Here is a 21,449-nt window from a genome sequence, read left to right as displayed (position 1 = left end):
ATACATTTCTATACAAAAGCCAAGGCAAGGCAAAGCAAGACAACAACCATTTATTGGGTGCTTACTATGTGCCAATCACTGTGCTAAGCACTAGGGAAGAAAGATGGAACTTGTCCTCATGGAGTTTATATTCTAATGAGGAAGACAATACACCGAAGGGAGCAGAAATGGAGGGGGAGGGGCTATGATAACATCCATATGGGGCATAGTTTTGAACTCCAGAAGGTCAGGGGAAGAGTCAGGAAGGGAGTAAAGACTGAATGGCCTGGGTCCTTACACAAAATGGAGGTCCCAAGAAGGACTCATGAGTGGGAGAAAGGGGCTGGTCTGCTAGAGGGGCATCGAAGGATGAGATGGTTATAAAGGTGGTTGAATCTTCCACAGAAGGGAGATCCCCAACTACTGAGGGGAGATCCAGGATGAGACAGTAGCTGAGGCATGGTTTTGAAGTCCAGAAAGTCAGGAGCAGGGAAAATTATTTATTTAGTCATTCTCCAACGGGTGAGAACCCTCTTAGTTTCTAGTTCTTTGCTAACACAAAAAGAGTTCCTGCAAATATTTTTACATATATGGGTCTTTTTCTTCTTTCTTTGAATTCTCTGAAGAATAGACCTAATCATGCTTTTGCCAGGTCAAAGGGTTGTGTGTGATTTAACATCTTTTGGGGCATAGTTCCAAATTACTTTCCAGAATGGCTGGGTTGGTTCACAGTTCTACCAACAGAGGATCAAGGTGCCTGATTCTCCTCAGCTATTCTAACATTTGTCATTTTCCATTTTTGTCATCTTTGAAAATCTGATGGTTCTGAGGTGAAATCTCAGAGTTGCTTTAATTTTCATTTCTCTATTAATTAATGATCTGAATCATTTTTTCATATGGCTGTTGATTTCTTTCTTTAAAAACTGCCTGTTTATATTCTTTATCCACTTGTCTTTTGGGGCATGGCTCTTTTTTTTTTTAATTTTTCAAATGCTTTATTAACTTCTGATTTACATCATTCATTTCCACCAGATTTTGAGTTACAAATTTTCTCCCCATTTTTCCACTACCCACCACCCCAAAATAGCAGTCCCACAGGATATCCCCTCCTCCAATCTGCTCTCTCCCATATTTTCTCCCATATCCCTTTCAACTTTTCCAGTAGGACATGGTGGATCTCTATGCCCCAGTGCCTGTATATCTTATTTCCCAATTACTTGTAAAATAGCATTAATAATAATAATTATATATATGTATATTTTTAAACATTTTATTTTTAAACTTTGAATTCCAGATTCATTCCCTTCCTCCCTTGTCACCCACCCTTACTGGGAAGATAAGCAGTTCAGTATAGGTTGTACATGTGTAGCTAATGCAAAACAATAACATAGTAGATATATTGTAAAAGAATGACTATATTTCCCTCCCTCCTATCCCACCTCCCACTTGTTCTATTCTCTACTTTGATCCTGTCCCTTTTCAAAAGTGAGTGCTTCCAACTTCCCTCCCTCCCAGCCTGCCCTCACTTCCATCATCCCCCCTCTCATCCCTTTCCCCTTACTCTCCTGTAGGGTGAGATACCCTATTTAGTGTATATTTCATTCCCTCCCCAAGCCAAATTCAATGAGAATAAGGTTGACCCATTCCCTTTTGCCTTCCTATTCTTCTCCTCTGTTGTAACCATTTTCCCTTGCCTCTTCTATATGAGCTAGTTTACCCCATTCTGTCTCTCCCCATCTCCTCTCATTATATTCCTCTCTCACCTCTTAATTTCACCTTTTAAGTATCATCCCTTCCTATTAAATTGGTCCTGTGCCCTCTATCTATGTATACCTGTAAACATATATACACACATTCACATATGTATTCATATGGGGCATGGCTCTTAGTCCTAAACTTGTATCAGTTCATTTAAATACATTAGACATGAGACCTTTATCAGAGAACCTTGCTACATAGATTCCCCACTTCACCCAGTTATCCATTTCCCTTCTAATTTTGACTATATTAGCTTTGTTTGTGCCAAAATTTTTTAACTTTATATAGTTAAAATTGTCCATTTTCTCTTCTGCAATACCTTCTGTCCCTTGTTTGGTCATGAATTCTTCCTCTATTCCTAGATATGAAAGGTAATTTCTTTCTTGTTCCTCTAATTTGCTTGTGATGCCACCTTTTATGTCTGAGTTATGAATCCATTTGGAGTTTATCTTGATATATGGTGTGAGATATTGGTCTATATCTAATTTCTGGCAGATTGCTGTCTAGTTTTCCCAGAAGTTTTTTTTTTTTTAATCAGAGTCCTTATCCTGCTAACTGGGCTTTTTTAGTTTATCAAACATTATGCTATTTTGTTTCCTTCTGTATATTACGTACCTAATCTGTTGAATGAATAATGTTCTATTTTTTTTCCCAGTATCAAATCATTTTAACAATTACTGGTCTGTAGTATAGTTTGAGAACTGATATTGTTAGGCCCCCTTTTTTCTTTATTGAGGCTCCTTCCTTTTTAAAAAAAAATCTTTTTTTAAAGCAATTGGGGTTAAGTAATTTGCTCAAGGTTACACAGACAGTTATTTCGTGTGGGTGTTAAGTATCTGAGGCTGGAACCAATACCGGGTCTCCCAACTCCGGGGCCAGAGCTCTTACTCACTGTGCCACTTGGCCGCCTCTCCTTTTTTTTTTTTTTAATATTATTGTCACTCCCCAATGATTCCCTCTTAGCCCAAGAGAACCCTACCTTGTGACCAATAAGGATAGTCAAGCAAAACAAACCAACACATTGGTAAAGTCTGATAATGTATATCTCATCTGAAATCTATAGTCTCCCACCTTTTTTGCTGAGAAATGGGAGATATGCTTCCTCATCAGGGAATACTTATTTTCCAGGGATATAGGGGAGAGGTGAGAGACCTCTGAGATCCCTTCAGCCTCCTAGACTCTGATCCTATGAGTCAGAATTCTGTGCATGAGTTTCCCCCTTACGGACAAGAACCTTTGACTCCTCTTGACTGGTTGGATTGTTGTGTAGATTAATAAGGTGGTGTCCATGATGTAATCTCAGAAGTTGTTTGGCCAGCCCAAAGGGTTATTGTATTTATGAACTCAGAAAAAGAAATCTTCTGGCACTTGTGGAGTTATTGCCTAGCACCATAAGGATAATAGGATTTAGAGCTCAAAGAAAGAACTTGGAGATTATATAGTCCAACCTCCTCATGTTACAGATGAGGAAAGTGAGGCTCAGAGTCAAATGTTTCTAAAATTACTTTGAACATTGGTGGGGACTGGTAGAAAGGACACCTGCCCAGTTCAAGCAGGAGATTTGTAGTTAGGGGGTCTGTTTCTATAGAGTATCCAGATATATAAGCCTTGGATATCCATCCACAGGGGCAAATAGGAAAAGGACTAGTGAGCCAAGATTCTTAGATTTGGGAGATTTGTCTTATAGGAAGTGATGCAAAGAAGGCAGAGATCAGAAGCAGAGGAGATTTTATGCTGGAGGAGCAGGAACTGGGAGCAGTTGCAGAATGAATGGCAAAAGGTCAACCTGAACAAAAGCACTCCTCTCCTGCTTGGATAGGTATAAGGCTTATAGACCTGGTAAGTCTAACTTTAAGGTTGAGGGATATGTCCCTTGCATAGGCTCAAGGCACCACACAGTGACATCCTCATTTAAAATTCACCATTACATTTACCAAGTGCCCTCAAGCACGTGGCTCTAGGTTCACAGTTGATGAATACCCACCAACTGTTGGGTGCTGTGCTGAATAGCAGCCATGCCCAGAAATAACTGGCTGTGTAACCTTGAGCAAGTTACTTAACCCCAATTGCTTAGGGGCAGCTAGGTGGCTCAGCGAGTAAGAGCACAGCCCCAGAGTGAGATGACCTGGGGATCAAATCTGGGCTCAGATACTTAGCACCACACCCAGAAATAACTGGCCTAGTAACCTTGAACAAGTTACTTAACCCCAATTGCTTAAAAAAAAAAAGGATGTTGAGAGAGGAGAAGCAGGCTGGTGTAATGAATAGAGGAATGGCAATCTTGGAGAAAGCGTTGGAATCATATGGGTAGAAGAATTTCTTCTATGAACCCTGAATTCTCTATATTCATAAAAGCACAAGTCTAGTAAAAAGGGCACAAATGTGATCAATTCAAAGGAAAGGGATGGCAAGCCAGCTGTTCCTCAAATGACACTCCTCCTGTCTCTGTGACTTTATCCCTATGGTTCTTCAAGGCTGGAATGTTCTCCTTTCTCCCTGCTTTGCCTCCTGGAATCCGAGGCTCCTCTCAAGATTCAGCTCATATATCACTCCATGCATGTGGCCTTTCTGAGCCCTGAGTAGTCAGTACTTTCTAATCACCCTTCATTGCCTCACCAGAATGACTTTGTGCAAGGGAGGGTGGGACAGGAATCCTCTGACTCACTTAACTAGAATAGATTTATCAGGTGATAATACATCTCTAGTGATTGTTCACTAGGTGTGAATAAAACCCCACACACTCCTAGGAGTGACAGGAAGCCTGTTCAGATTATTTGAGGTACTTGGTCGTGCCCTCTGGGACTGTAGAAAACTAGGAATTAGTTCAGAATCCAAGAGCTTTGACTGTCTGGTGGCAGAGTAGAGAGAGAGAGAGCCTCTCCTGAGAAAGAATCATGTAAGGGTGAGGTGGGGAGAAGAGAGCCTCAGCCTCAGCCTAGTTCTCCTCCTCTGCCCCCTTGGCTTCTGGGAGCAGGGAGGTGGGGTGTGGGCTCCAGGAGGGGAGGGAACCTTTCAAGGCTTTTCTTTTCTTTGTTTTTTAGGAGGCTATCAGGGTTAAGTGACTTGCCAGAGACCACTCAGCTATAAAGTGTCTGAGGCTGAATTTGAACTCAGGTCCTTCTGACTCCAGGGCTGGTGCTCTTTCCATTGTACTACCTCCCTGTCCATTTTCAAGTTTCAAAGGGTTGGGAGAGTTTGGGGCTTGCCATCTTGGTTGCCAATAGCAGCCAAGCACATCGGTAGCTGGTTGGCAATGTCTACATTGGAAGCTAAGTGCAAACTTGCATTTGACAGAAGTAGGAAGGAGTAGGTCTCTGAGCCAGAAAGACCTAGATTCAAGTCTAACCTCTGATACATATTGACTGTGTGACCCTGGACAAGTCACTTAACTTCCAAGTGTTCAAGGTCAGAAGCCTAAACACATGGCCCAAGGTCAGGGTAGCATAAAATGGGTAACCCTCCCAAGGTTCAAACTAGATTAAAATGTAATTGGGAGATACCAATAAAAGAGGTAAAATACAATAAAACATAAATACATTTTAAAACTAAGTCAATATTCTGCAGGGGGATCCTTATATATTGATTCATGGTCGAATTTCTGCTTGAGTTGGGTACCACTGCTTCAGGCAAATCTCTGCAAGTCTAAGAGTCGAAGGGTAGGTGCTGCTTGCTTCGATAGTTTTCTCATATGGGAGATCCTTATGCCTATAAAATCATAGTCCCATTCCCAATGCTATTATAGTTATTTATAATTATGTTTTTAAGCTCCTTGAGAATAGGAGCCATGTTTTAGTTAGCTCTGCCTCCCCGCTAGTGCCCAGAAGAGGTAACCTTGCATGTAGTTTTAAGTGTTTGTTGACCTGAATGGAATCCTTCTCATTCCTGCCATCCTTCCTACCATCATTTTAAGCCTGACAGGAGGAATATTAATTGGAGCCTTTCTGGCTGCCTGCTCTGGTGTATTGTGGAAGGATTCAAACACCCTGCAGTATTTTCTTTTTTTTTTTTTAATTTGAAATAACATTTTATTTTTCCCCCAATTACATATAAAGACAATTTTTAACATTCATTTAAAAAAATTTTGAGTTCCAAATTTTCTCCCTCTTCTCATCTCCCCAGTCCCTGAGATGGTAAGCAATTTAATCTAGGTTATACATATTCAATCATGCAAAACATATTTTCATATTAGTCATGTTGGCCCACAGTATTTTCTAGCTAACCCTCAAGCTAGAAAAATACAGATTGGTCCCAGGAACCCAACTTTGAGTGGAGGGCCAGGTACATATCTCCTTTCTTACTCTTATTAAGTTCTAACAGGTGGTTTCCCTAAGTGAAGTTAGTCAGAATTATTAAGAATTATTAAGCCCTTACTGTGGGCAAGGTGTTGTGTTCAGTGCTGAGGATAGAAAGGTTAAAAACAACCCCTTCCCTCAAGGAGCTCACATTCTAATGAGGAAAATAACCAGCTACATTCAAGATATAGACAGAGTAAGATTGAAGGTAACCTGAGAAGGGAAGGCATCAGTAGCTGTTGTGGGGAAGGGAGAGGAGGAAGGGGAAGGAAGGGAAAGAAGGGTGCTGGGGGAAGGATGATACTGGAAAAAGTTTTCCTACACAAGAAAGTGGGATTTGATCTGAGTTTTGAAGGAAGCCAAGGAAACCATAAACTGGTTATAAATAAGGAGTGAGACCATTTCAGGCATGCCAAAGGTATGGTGGTAAATTTTTTTTTTAAACAACCAGATTTCTGGTAAAAATCTTATGTGTGTTACTCATTTAAGTTAAATATATGTTATTAACATTTCTCCATCATTTTATTGTCTAGATAATCAACAAAACAACAAATCAATCCCTGATTTGCCGAGCTTACTATTTCCTAGGTATAAATGCTCACGTTGAAAACTGAACAATTATCTCTTGTGATCTGGTTCCAGCTGGCCCCTGCAGCATATTCCTGCCAGGAGGGCTCACCAGTGCCAAGGAGATGTTGTGTTGTGTTTGAGGAGCTGTGAGTAGGCCAGTGTTGAGGGAGTGTAGAAGGCAGAGAGGGGAGCTAAGCATAAGACTGGAAAGGTAGTAAGGGACCAGGTTATGGAGAGCTTTAACTACATTTGATTTGGGGATAATAGGGAGACCCTGGAGCTCAATGAGCAGGTGTGTGGGGGATATGATCAGATCCTAAGCTTTAGAAAAACCATTTTGGCAGCTGAGTGGGGCATGGATTGGTGGGGGGAGAGACTTGAGGAGGACACCACCAATTAGGAGGACCTAAAGCAGGGTTATGATCAGAAATAAGAATGTATTGGTCCACATGGATTCACTTCTGGGCTAAGTAGAGGCAGCAGAAGTCATTGGGGAGAGCTAATTGCCTCTGGAAGTCAAGAAATATCTCTGAACCACATGTGTGGATGGTAAATCTGGGACAAGGGGATTGTAGCCTACTTGGTCCTTCTACCCCCAGTAAATGTGGAAGCTGCCAGCTGAAAGCCCAGTCAAGGGGCACTCCATCTTAAAACAGGACAGAGGAGATGGAAACTCTAAGCCAACACTCTTCACCCCCACTCAGGGATGGGGAACCTTGGACCACAATTCCTGGTGTGGCCCTCTAGGTCCTCAAGTGTGGCCCTTTGACTGGATCCAAACTTCTCTTAATAAAAGGATTTGTTCTGTGAAACTTGGACTCAGTCATAAAGCTGCACCAAGGAACTAGAAGGTCACATGTGGCCTCCAGGCTGCAGGTTCCCTACCTCTGCATAACTCTCTCCTGGGTTTTTGGGGGTGTATTGGGAGGAGGGACAAGTCAGGGGAGGCCTCTGACACTCAGATCTTTTTCCTAGGCAGGTTATCAGAGAGGGGAAGAAGGTCTTACATTATTTAATTCCTCTAGGACAAAGCTCTGGCTTACTATTGTTTTTGCTTGCCTCTCTCCCACCCCTTGCCTCCCCTTGCTTGCAATGTGTCTGGGTGCCCCCTTCAAAATCCAAGAGCTTTCTGCTTCAAAGTTTGGCAGGCGGGAATACTACGTATTCTCCCACAGAAGGCTTCTTAGCTCTGTCTGAAGAGTTCATTTCCCTGCTACTAGTCGTATCAGCCTTTCCCCTCTTTTTCCTTATCACCTTTGAAATCTGTATCAGCATTCTCTCTCTCTCTGTCTCTCTCTGTCTCTGTCTCTGTCTCTGTCTCTCTCTCTCTCCCTCTGTTTCTGTCTCTCTGTCTCCCTCTGTTTCTCTGTCTCTCTCTGTCTCCCTCTGTTTCTCTGTCTCTCTCTGTCTCTGTGTCTCTCACCCTCTCCTACCCCATTCCTTCCCTCTCTATCTCTGTTGCTGTCTCTCTCTCCTTCTCTCTCTGTTTCTATCTCTCTCTGTCTCTCTCTGTCTGTCTCTGTCTTTGTGTGTGTTTGTCTCTCTCTCTTTCTGTCTCTGTCTGTATGTCTGTCTCTGTCTCTGTCTCTCTCTATTTCTCTCTCGTTCTCTCTCTGTTTAGCCTCAGGACACTTGAGGTACACAAAGGCTCTTCTGTCCTTGCTCTGCTGGAGTCACATGCTTTCACTCTTAACCTCAGTGCTTTCAAACTAAACATCCACCCTCGGTGGCCCCAAATGACCCTGTTTACATCTGCCAAGCCAATTCCGAACAGCAACAGTAGTGAAAACTCCTGTCAGTTAAGGACTTTTGGCTTTTGGTAAATGAATAACAAATCTTCCCTCTGCATAACTTGAGCACTTTGAGAATTATGGAAAGCAACTCTAAGGGATAAACACTCATACTACTGATGATGGTGGGCAGCCTTCGATGTGTTCTCTGTTTCCACTGCCTCATCGGGGGATCCCAGGTGCCTGGGACAGAGGCTGCAGGAAACAAAGCCTGTGGTGGGCAGGATCTTAGCCACAAAGGGGGAAACTGTTCCCGAGAGCAGTGAGTCAGTCAAAAAACATTTATTAAACCCAACTATGGGTAAGACACTGTGCTAAGAGCACTGGGGCTGCAAACAAAGGCAAAAACAGGATCCCTGCCCTCCAGGAGCTCACATTCTAAAAATGTGGCTAAGGGAAAGTAATCCAGTTAAATCAGGTGAAAGCCTATTAAATTTAAGCCCTTGAGGGAATGTTAGCTATTCTCATCTATAACAGGGGCATAACAGCATCTACCTCACAGGGTTGTTATGAGGATCAAATGAGTTATTTATATCTCTATCTATCTATCTATCTATCTATCTATCTATCTATCTATCTATCTATCCATCCATCCATCTATCTTTCTATCTATCCATATCTAGATAGATATAGATGCATACATATTTGTTTTAATATATTGTAATATGATAGGATCTAATATAACATAATATAGTATTATATTATATATAAATTTATTAAAACAAATATAATATATAGTATAAATATAAACACATATATACATATACACACATACATATATGTACTCTGAAAGATTCCAATTGAGGGGGTCAGAGCTGATCTAGATATTCTAAGATGGGAATTCTTAACCTTGGACAGATTTCATGGGGTCCATCAAGTTGTTGAGGAAAAAAACCCTATATCTTTATTTTCACTAACTTCTAACTAAAATCAAGCATTTCCTTCAATTATGAAGTTAAAAAAAAAAAACAACACAACATGATTCTGAGAAGGGGTCCAGAGGCTCCATCAGGCTGCCAGAGGGGTCCATAACACAAAAAAGGTTAAGACCCCCCTGTCTAGGGCAAAGGGAATGGGTTTTCTCAGCTTATCCCCCAGGAGACCCCCTTTCTTTCAGACTATGTATAGTCCCATGGCCCCTGGTAACCATGAAGGAAAAAAGGCTTCCTCCAATTGTTTTTCCCCTGACCACAGAGGGAGGAACTGAAGGGGAAATATCAGAACCTAACAGCTCTTGGCTGGGAAGTCTTGTCCTAAGCCCACGATGCTCCATTGAAACAGTGAGATATTGGCAAGTGTGATGGCACTCCAAGTTCTAGCAGGGCAGGAAGCTTATTAGATCTCGGCCCAGTGCTTGGCATACAGTAGGTCCATCATCAATATTTGCTGGGTTTAACTGTATGGCAGTGTATATAGCCTGGAGAGAGGCTGCCAGGACCAAGGCCTCAGTTATACCTCACCTCCTACTGCTACAAATCCACACCTCATCTTTCAGTAGAGAAAATTGGTTTTGATCCCAAGTTTGTAGGTGAAACTTCTCATTTGGAAAGGACCCTACCCCTTTCCCAGTGTAATGACAGAGAACTGAGTCAGTGTGGAGAAATTTCAGGATATTCAATTGCAAGGTTGCTGCCTCATACATAGTAGGCACTTAATAAATGCCTGTTGATTGATTGATGTCCAAGGTGAGCTCCCCTCCTTCTGTTTCTGGGATATATAGTGCATGCAAGAATCAACACTTAATATAACACAGGGACTTTCTCATTCTAAGAAGATACATTCACTTTCACAGGCTGGAGCCATTTGGTTTACAATCGTAGCATCATAGGTTTAAAACTGAAAGGGATCTCAGAGGTTAGGGGACTCACCCAAGGCCATACAGGTCATAAATATCAGGGCTGGGATTCGAATCCAGGCCCTCTGATTCTAAATTTAGGGCTCTTTCCATTCTACTATGGTATCTCTGTTTGGCCTGGCCATGTTTCAGAGAATCATAAGAATTGGAATAAGCCTTAAAAGTCATCTTCTGTTGTAAGAACCAGTACCCCAGAATAGGAGGTCTGGGTTTACATAGACCAGATTCTATCTTGCAGGCTTCTTAAAAAATCATACTCTCTTTGGCCATATCCCTACCCAGAAGTTCCTCTGGGAACATACAGGTCTCCAAAACAAGGAAAAGGGCCCTTGTTCCTATGTAAACATATAGGCTGTCTCTCTTTCTGTCTCTCTCTGTCTCTGTCTCTCTCTGTCTCTGTCTCTCTCTCTGTCTGTCTGTCTGTCTCTCTCTCCTCATCCCTTTGCTGCTGACTCTCAGATCTATATATCTAGCCCTAGTCTCTCTCTTGAGTGCTAGTCCTACTTCATGAATGTCACTCTCTCTCCCTCTCTCCTCCCCCTAATCCTTCTCTCTCTCTCCCCTCATTAACTATAGAACAGAATTTATTCAATATGCCAAAGAAAGTACCAAAGACTTGGACATCATTGAAGTCAGGACAATGCCTCTCTTTCCAGTGTGTTTCAACTTCCCAGAAGCCAGCAATCTACCAGATTTACATTATCCTACCTCGATGTAGAAAGGACTTGGAGTTACCAGAAAGGCAAACAATTCTTGCCCCTGGCAAGTCCCATCTAGAACTCTAAGGACCTGAAAGGTCATTCAGAATGAGAGTACTACCAAAAGTTGGTCTTCCCACCAACGCTTGGAGAGAAAACTACGCAGGGAAATGAAAGTGGACCCCTCACACATCTCCTCCTTCTCCCCCCCCCACTACTTCCCTTCGTTCCCCAGCTTTCTAGTCCGTATCTCACAGTACCAATGAAGGATGGGGTTTTTACCCCTGACCTCCAGCTCCTAGTTAGTTTAGGACCTCCTCTACTCTTCATCAGATACAGAATATTCGGGTTTGCATACATGTGCAGTCCTTCTTCCGGGGAACCCGGTCACTGTCTTTTTTCTGTTTTCCAGTTTCTATCCTCTACTTTCTATGTATAGTCAGCCCCCTTTTAAAGGCTAATTTTGAGATTATAAAAACTTTTTGTTCAATTGTTTCAGTCATATCTGACTGTGACCCCACTTGGAGTTTTCTTGGAAGAGATACTGGAGTAGTTTACTATTTCCTTCTCTAGCTCATTTTATAGCGGAGGAAACTGAGGCAAGCAGGGTTAAATGCCTTGCTCAGGCTCACACAGCTAGTGAGTATCCGAGGCCAGATTTGAACTCATGAAGAGGGTCTTCCTGATTCTAAGCCCACCGTGCTGCCTCTCTGCCCATTCTCTAATCGATGAGTACTTCCTTAGTTTCATGTTCATCAATTGACCACCCTATGCTGCTGACTCTCAGATCTATATGTCTAGCCCCAGTCTCTCACTCGTGAGTGCCAGTCCTGGATCATGAACTGCCCAGTCCAGTCATTATGGCACACTTGTTCCACGCCCACAGCCCTTTACCTGCCCTCTTCATGTCTTTGCACTGGTGATTCCCACGTGATTAGACTTAACCTATTCCTCACATATGCAACTTGGAATTCCAGATTTCCTTCAAGATTTAGCTCAGGGGACAGCTGGGTGACAAAGAGGATAGAACACCAGCCCTGGTGTCTAGAGGATCTGAGTTCAAATCCATCCTCAGACAGTTACTAGTTATGTGACCCTGGGCAAGTCACTTAACTCCAATTACCTCTAAAAACTAAAAAAAGACAGCCCAAATGTTACCTTCTACATGAAACCTTATCTGACACCACTGTCCCTACCTCCCCAGCTGCTACTGTACTCCCTCCCAAAACTGCTTTGCATTCATTTTAAAAATATGATATAACTATTATATCTCTACATATGTATTTTTCTATTATGTATATATACACACACATATGCATGTGTGTATAGATAGATATAGCAATAGATATAGGTATAGGTATAGATATGGATATTCTTTCCTTCTTCCCCCATCTCTTCATGGCCCCATTCGAATATAAGCTCCATGAGGGTAGGAACTTTTCCCCTTTTGTCTTCGTACTTTCAGCACTTGATAAAGTGCCTGGAATCTTAGCAAGTACATAAGTGTTTCTTGTTTAAGTTTTTTAAGCAGTGATGTGTCTCCAAGTGTCCCTAATTTGTAAGTAAAATTCCAGGTAGTGCTGGATCCAATACTCAGTCAAATGGCTAAGTCTAAATTTGGAGTGGCTGCTGTGTTCCCTTCTTTGGCTTCATGCATCAGTTCTCTTGTCTCTCTGGCCCAGCTTACGAGAACTTTTTGCTTTGCGCCTGCTCACAGCTTCCCCCTTGAAGCTTTACACTACTGTTTTTACTAAGCACGTGTCAGCCTTGCCCCTTGGAAATTCCCACACTCACACTGCTTCCTTTTTCTGGATAAGAGGTGATATTTGTTTACTATTCCCCTGTGGCTCCTCTGCTCCCTACCCTCTCATGTGTTTGTCGCTCCATGTTATTCTCTTCTTTTTTTTTCCTGGGAGTTTTCAAGCTCTGTGAACTTTATCTGACTTTCTTGGTTCTTTTACAGACTCCCAGAGTCTCTCTAGAGCAGGGGTGGGGAACCTTCGGTCCTGAGGCCACATGTGGCCCTTTAGGTCCTCAAGTTCGGCCCTTTGACTGAATCCATGTTTCTAGAGAGTTTATCTGGCCTTCTCCACTTTTCAGGATCTTGACCTTCTATAATCTCAGCCTGGCTTCTGCAGGCCTGCTAGTCTCTCTATCCCTGTTTTGTTTGCTACTCTCTTTCTTTAGGCCAGTCCATGTCAGCTGGGGCACTGAACAAAGGTTTTCTTCTGCCTGAATTCAGGGCTGACCCTCAAAAGGTGTAGGATCAGATTTGGGCCTGTCAATCAATGGGCTCAGACCCAACTGGGCTGGGATCAGACCACAAAGGGGCATTTGCCTCCAAAGCCTGAGGGTCAATCTTCACTTTTCAAACTTTTAGAGCAGGGAAGTGGGAGATCAGGAGAAAAGGAACAGGTGTGGGTCATTTCCCAGCATTTAGTGAACATTCATTATTGTAGGTTCTTTGGAACAGGAAGTTGGACACATGCAAAAGGAACCAAAGGCAAGGTGGTTAGAAATTGAACTTGTAGTATGGTGTTGAGCAATGCTAATAACTTGAGAGAAATGGAGAGCTCTCTGACTGAAACCTCCTGCAGCTTTAGCCAGGAGTATCTGCAACAAGAGCTCTGAGGGGACTTTGAGTGAACAGAAGCCCCCTTGGGCTAAGGGCCCCAGTGACTATGGCCTCATTCGCTAAACTAAGCTTCACAAGTCAAAAATGCAGCTGGCTGAGTAAATCCCATAATGCCAGTCTTGGCAGGTCCTGCCCCATTCACTACTTCCAGGAACATAGAATCTAGGGCAGGAAAGGGATCTTAGGATCACTGAGTTCAAAACTCCCACCCCACCCCACCCCAGCTCATTTTACAGATAAGAACAGTGAAGCCCAAGGCCACACATGTAGAATATTGAAGAGCGGATTCCAACCCAGATTAGAGGCCATGAGGCAGGAACAAGAACTCTGGGTTTGGGGCTAGAGGATCTGGATTTGAATCCCAAATCTATCTCTCACTGTGTGACCATAAGCAAGGCACTTATTCTCTCTGGGTTTCAGTTCCTTCATCCATATAAGGAAGGAATTGAACCAGACATCTTAAGGCCCTTCTAGCTTTAAGCCCATGGTCTTCAGACTCCAAAGTCAATTCTCTTCCTACTGTGTTGTGCCAGCTTTCATTTTCCCTCCTTTCTCTTTCAGAATTAGTAGCCAACCATAGAGGCTCCAAAGAGAGCTCAGTGTCTTCTGCTAAACCCAAGGAAAGTTCACTGTCTTTCTTTAGCTCCTGACTACCTGGAACTTACCGAGGTCAAATATGGATCAGCGATAGGACTGAGGATCACACTGGGTAATCCTGACTTCTGGTGTTATTAGTTTTATCAGAGCATACTTTGTAATTTAAGGATCCTTTCCCCTCACTTTGGATAGTTCCAGGAATGAACCTTCCAACCCCTAATCCTCCTTCTTCCCTAACAAACAAGGCGCTAATTTCTCTAAAGCAAATAAATCAGGAAATAGCAGAGAAAAAGCTACTCATTGCGTGCACCTCTTGAAGAGAGAGCCAAAGAGAAAGCTGTTAAAGGCAGCAAGGTGGCACAGTGGACAGAGTGATAGACCTGAAGTTAGGAAGACTTGAATACAAATCTGGCTTTGGATAATTGCTAGCTGGGTGACCCTGAGCAAGTCACTTAACTGTTGCCTGACTCAGTTTCCTTATATGTAAATTTGGTGTGATAATATCATTTACCTCCCAAGGCTGTTGTGAGGAAGAGATATTTGTAAAATGCTTTGCAGTCCTAAAAGCACTGTATAAATATAGCTATGATTATTTCTTTAAGAGCTGGCAGTATTGGAATTTAACCATACTAAGCTAACAAGAAGAAAAAACATACACCAAAACACCAAAAGAGTCAGTAGTTCTGTGGCAAAATCCAACTGAATTAAAAAAAAAAACAGAGGCACAGCAAATACGTGTTTCCCTGCTTCAACAGATAAGTCTTTGGAAGACAAGGAAGAAAATAGGACACATCTATTCCAAACTCGAAAGTAGGCTTTACTGATTCTTTGTTTGTTTTATGTTTCTAGCAACTGTCTGTGCCTTAGAAATCAGAGAATATGGAGCTGGTCAGACTGGAAAGGCTCCAAGGGAAGGTGGTATAGGTGGCTTGGGCTTGGGGGGAGGGTTGTGTAATTAGGTTGGATGTGGGTCCTAGCAAAGCCAGGTGAAAGGCTTGGAAAGATAATGCTGAATGAGGGTCAAGCAGCTGCCCTCTGTGGGGGGAGGTCAATTAGCTTTTGCTTCAAGCCCAGCACAGAGCATAAATGGAGGTTGGTGAGTGAGATTGGCTTGGATGCAGGGCTCTGGAACTCCCTTATAAACAAGGGCAAAAAGAGGTAAGACAAGTCCATTCTAGAGATATGAAGATCAGGGTTAAAAACAAAAGAGGAAAAATTATGGGGAAAACTTCTCAATTGTGACCGACTTCCCCCTACCCCCCCCCCCCCCCCCCCCCCCCCCCACTTCTTTTAGGTTCTTTGAGGAAAAAAAATTCCTAACAAATTTTAGGGTGTGTCTTCTGTGGGGTTCTTTTAACTTTCATAGACTAGCTATATTACCAAACATGATAATTTTATGAGCCCAGTAAGTTTATTATTATACAATTTCATGTTCCTACACTAATAAAATAACTTTAGATCTGTGAACAAAATAAATGTTAATATTTTCATGCCTGCCCCTCTTCTCTTCCCCCTGCCCCACCCCACTAAAACAACCCAGGAAAATAGGGTTTCTTCACAGCTCAAAACTTCTGGAAATTTTACATTTCTAGATCAAAGGAGTGCAATTTCTCATCCCTGGTCATGGTAGGAATGTCCTTAATCCTTTGGATATTAAAACACTTATGTTGTTTTCTGACTAGTATTCTCCTTTACTATCCTTATAAGTGACTACACGTACTGAAGTTCCTCTGGGTACACAGCTTTATACCATATTCTAAGTGTGGTTACAACAACGGGCAGTCCCTGTCCCTGATGAAGACAGCTGGGAAAACTGAGGTGCAAAGAGAGAAACTGAGGATATATTCTTTTTTTTTTTTTTTTTTGCTTTTTGGAGGGCAATTGGGGTTAAGTGACTTGCCCAAAGTCAAACGGCTAGTAAGTGTGTCAAGTGTCTGAGACTGGATTTGAACTCAGGTCCTCCTGACTCCAGGGCTGGTGCTCTATTCACTGTGCCACCTAGCTGCCCCCAGGGGATGTATTCTTGATAGGGAGTCAAGGGACTTACTAAATTTTAAAAATTTTGTTATCTTTTGTGTTTATATCCCTTGTCCCTCCTCCTCCCCCTGCAGGAGATCTAACCCTCATAACAAAGAATAAGAAAAGAGAAACAGCAAAGTCAGCATTACTGGATCATAGGGTTTGTTGTTGTTCACTTATTTCCTTCATGTCCAACTTTTTGTGACCTCGTTTTGGGGTTTTCTTGGCAAAGATGCTGAAGTAGTTTGCCAATTCATTTTCTAGCTCATTTTACAGATGAGGAAACTGAGGCAAATAGGCTTAAGTGACTTGCCCAGGGTTACATAGCTGTAAGTGTCTGAAGTCAGATTTGAACTTGATTAAACAGTAAGACTAGAAAGATAGGAAGGAACGATGTTATGAATGACTTTAAAGGCCAAACAGAGGATTTTGTATTTAATTCTGGAGGTAACAGGGAACCACTGGAATTGATTAGGCGGGTGAGATGGTAACTGGTCAGACTTACACTTTAGGAAAGTGGCTTTGGAAGCTAAGCAAAGGATGAATTGGAATGGGGATAGAACAATCAGAATGCCATTAGAATAGTTCTGATGTAAGGTGCTGAGAGCCTACATCAGAATGGTGCCAGCGTGAGATAGAAAGGTGTGTTGTGAAGGTAGAAATGACATTGACCTAGTCTGACATTATGTGTCATTGTCCTCCACTTCTGCAGAGAAAGGCTGGAGCTACCTTCCCTTTTGGGGAGATAAGCTTGGTCATTCTAATTCCACAGCATTCAACTGCTTTTGATATTTTGTGATTATTCTTTCCACTTACATTTTGTAGCTGTTGTATATATTCTTTTTCTGGTGCTATCTTACTTTACTTTGGATCAATGCATATGTGTCTTCTCATGTTTCTCTGTAGTTATCCTATGAATCATTTCTTACAGCATAATATTCCATTATATTCATGCACCACGGCTTGTTTAGGCATTCTCCAATTGATGTACATCTATTTTGTTTCTAGTTCTTTGCTACTACAGAAAAATGATGCTTTAAATATGTTGGTGTATATGGACAATTCTTTTCATCATTGACCTCCTCGGGGCATATGTCTAGCAGCATGGCCTCTGGAACAAAGTGTATGCACCTTTTAGCATGATTCCAAACTACTTTCTGAAATTGTTGAACACATTCAGAGTTACACCAACAGTGAGCTAGTGTGCCTATCTTTCCACAATCCCTCCAACAGTTCCCTGTAATTTTAAATTTGTGACTTGAATTTAAATTAAAATCTAGTTAAATTCTAATTAAAATCGCAATTTAAAAATTCTGACCTTGGACACATATTTCCCTTATTCCTGCCTCATTTTCTCATTCTCTGGGTGACAGAATGGACTATAATTGCTGGTACCCTCCCCAGCCTGCATCTTCTGATTTCCAGCTTTGAAAAGTAAGCCTTTGCAAGAAAGGTCTCATATGCAACAAAATAATCATAGTAATATCTGTCTGTCTATCTGAATAGTAGAGAAATGGAAACAAAATAGATTTCCATTAAAAGAAGAGTGAGTAAACAGCTTGTAAGATGTAAGAAATGATAAATCTGAAGAATTCAGAGAAGCATGGGGAGATATACCAACTAGTACAGAATGAAGTAAAAAGAACCGTGCAAATAATATACAAAAAGGTCATTGGAAAGAACAAAATACTTGAAACACCCTACAATGCAATTATGAAGACCAAACTTATCTCTAAAGAAAAGACAAGAAAACGTTTCTTCTTTCCTTCTTTGCAGAGGTGGGGACTCTGTGGAGAATACTGCGTATACTGTTAGACTTGTTTTATGTTTTAGTTTTGCCAAATTCCTTTTTCTTTCTTTTTTTTTTATTCATTATTACAAGGGATACCTCTCTGGGTAGGGAAAAAGGGAGGGATGTGTTTGGGAATGAGTGAGTGGTTGAAAAAAAAGCAAACAAAAAACCAATAAAAATTAATTTAAAAAGAGAAAAGTAAGCTTCTACATCCTGTTCTGAGGACTCCAGCCTTATCTGAGAGTATGCCTAAGGCTAAGTCTAAAAGACTCATTTGAATGTTCTCCCAGCTATAAGAACCAGGTGTCCCCCACTGGGCATCATTGTTTTCCTTCAAAGACCCTGACCTTCTTCATTTCCTGAATACCTCCATTGGGGGCAGAATAGATTAGGGACTATGGTCCTAGATGAATGGCCTGGTAGTTTCTCTCCTCAGTGGGGGTGGGGGGTTACTGTTTCCTCCTCCTGTCTTCTCCTTCCTGGATCTGTACACTTGTTTTTTTTTTTTTTTTAAACAGTGGCAGAAACCACAAATCCATGGGACTGGTGGGGGAAGGGTGGTGGGGGAGGGAAGGTCTAAAAACAGAAATGCATAGGCAACCCTTCCTTGTTCACCCTGTGGCTTAGAGACTGCCCCAGGCATATCTGGTCTCCCTGGTGCCATGCTAACAAGATCATAGGATCACAGCTCTAAAGCTGGGACTTTGAAGATGTCTAGTGTCCCTTTGGCAGTCTGGCAAAACATATATACCCCTTCTTGGAATAATGTTGTTTTAAAAAAAAAATCATGATTGAATGAAATACTAAATTTTAATTTAGAGGTTAGTGAAAATAAAAATGTAATGTTTTTCCCATCCAAGTTCACAGACCTCCAGAAACCTATCTACTCCCTGAAGTCATAGTCTGTGGATTCCAGGTTAAGAACCCCTGGACTAGCCCTCATTTTATAGATGAGGAAACTGAGCCTCAGAGAGGTCAAGGACTTAGCCAAGGTCACCTAGGTAGTAAGGATCAGGGGCAGGATTTGAGCAAGGGTCTTCTGACTCAAGGCATTTCCGCCTAGGTCAGATCTTTGTCCATCAACAGAATGGCCCTAGTAGAAGACCTGGTTAAGTTTCTCCCTTGTTTTTATCCCCAGGCTATCTTATTCTTTACACCCATTTATACCCTAGGTCCCCCACTCGTGTTCTGTGAATTCTCCTACAGCCTTTCTCTACACCCTCAGGCTATACCATTTCAATCCTCTCCCTCCCTTCCTCCCCCTGCCCCAAGTTGCTGCTTGCTCCTCTTTTCTTGAGTCCCCTACTTGGACCCTGGCCTAGCCCTGCCCTGGCCTGCCCTCCCCCTTGCCCACCCCCTTCTAGCACACACAGACTGTCCAGCCCTGGAGTAAATAAACAGCCAGGCAGGGACCCAGACAATGGGCCTTGGCGAGGAGTTAATCAGCTCGGCCTCTCACATTAGCCGAGTGTGACTGGAGCTGGCAGGGGGCCCTGGCTCGGCGCCAGCAGTGATTATGACTAGACGGAGCCAGCGCAGACTTGGCACAGAGCAGACTCCACAGCTGGGGGATTAGGTAACGCTAGGCCCATGTGGGCTGCCCTCTGACAGGATTGACCTGCTGCTTCACCCTCCATGGTCATGGGCTGGGCCAGGGGAGCTATGTCCCCAGCCGCCTGCCCTGCGCCTCTCCATGCCCGTCTTGGTTGGTTAGGCGAGATTACAGATTAGAGGGCAGTGCCAGGAGGAGGCAGGCATCCCGAACCTTTCTGGCACGAGTGCTGCTGCCAGGGAAGGCTGGAGGCACTATCAAGGGACCCAGAGAAAAGCGAAGCAAGACCTCTGTCTCTTAGCAAAAGAGCTCATCTGTCTGTCCTTTTTTTGTGCCTTTAAAGTTGAGGTGTGGGCTTTCCTCATTCCATAGGATCCCATTAACTCCTCTAATTCTAATTCCCTCACTGTCTTCCTCAAGCTCTTGGTTATTTTTATACTTTATTGAAAAATCTACCTGCCTTTTGGGCACGACCAATATGAGAAATTTGTTTTACTTAACGATGCATATTTGCAATGAGGATATGTTTTTCCTTTTTTTTTTTTTTTACAATGGGAGAGGTAGGAAGGAGAGAAAACGAATGCTTGTTAACTGAAAAAAAAAAACACTTACCTGCCACAGTTCTGGCAAAGACTGAAATCCATTTACACTTGGACTTCTCTCCAGCCAAAGAAAGGAGCATGGAAAATACAGGGTGAGATAAAACCATGTTCCTTTCTGAAATGTCACCATACGTTTAAAAAAATGTTGTTGACAGTTTTGTTTTCACAAAAACATCTCTTGTAATGAAGAACAAAAAAAAGAGGGGAAAAAGCAGTTCAGCAAAGCCAGCCAATGTATCAGCCCAGGGTGGCATCCAGAGCACCCCCTTTGCTGCTGCAAAGAAGGGAGGGAGGGAGGAACATTTTCTCATCTTTTTGTTTTTGCTTTTTGGAGGGGGGAAGGTAGGGCAATTGGGGTTAAGTGACTTGCCCAAGGTCACAGGGCTAGTTTTTGTGTTAAATGTCTGAGGCTGGATTTGAACTCAGGTCCTTTTGACTCCAGGGCTGGTGCTCTATTCACTGTGCCACCTAGCCGCCCCCATTTTCTCATCTTTACTTCAGGGACAAGCTTGGATATCATAATTGCAGAGTGCTTGCTTTCACTTTTTTCTCCATACATTTGGACTTTTAAAATTTTTAAAATAAATTTTTATTGATATTTTTTGTTTTTATAATATGTTTCCCAGGAGATATGGAAGACCTGCATTCAAATCTGGCCTCAGATACTCACTAGCTGTGTGACCTTGGACAAGTCACTTAACTCTGCCTCAGTTTCCTCATCTGTAAAATGAGCTGGAGAAGGAAATGGCAAACCAATCCAGTATCTTTGCCAATAAAACCTCAAATGGGGTCACAAAGAATTGGAAACAACTGAAACACCTGAACATTTATCCATATTTCCCAATATATCCTCCATCACCTTATAGCAAAGAATTTCAAAAATTAGCAAAAACCAACTAACATATTAAAAAAGTGACTTTATATGAAGTGTTGCTATTTATATATATTATATATACATATGTGTGTGTATATATGTATATATGTACATATATATAATTCTCCATCTGCTGAGAAGTGGGGAGAGGTGATTTTTCATATTCTTTTCACTAGACATTTGTAACCCCAAATGTTGCATTCAGGTTGTGATGGACTGTCTGTTTGGGGTCAACATCAGTTCAACCATTGCTCTAACCCACTATTTTTTTCACCTCTGACCCTCTCCTCCCCTAATCTGCCATAAGTTGTTTATGCAACATTACATTATAATAGTGAAAAGGAAAAATTTACTTCAAATAGAAACCCAAGGCAAATCACATGAAAAGGTATCAAGTAGCCATTTGATATACCATTTTTACACTCATTTTCTAAAG

The sequence above is a fragment of the Petaurus breviceps genome, unplaced genomic scaffold (genome assembly GCF_028583685.1).
Source record: "Petaurus breviceps papuanus isolate PSGF00001 unplaced genomic scaffold, PetGlider_PUasm1.0 77, whole genome shotgun sequence".
Taxonomy (NCBI): Eukaryota; Metazoa; Chordata; class Mammalia; order Diprotodontia; family Petauridae; genus Petaurus; species Petaurus breviceps.
This window is presented reverse-complemented; position numbering follows the sequence as displayed.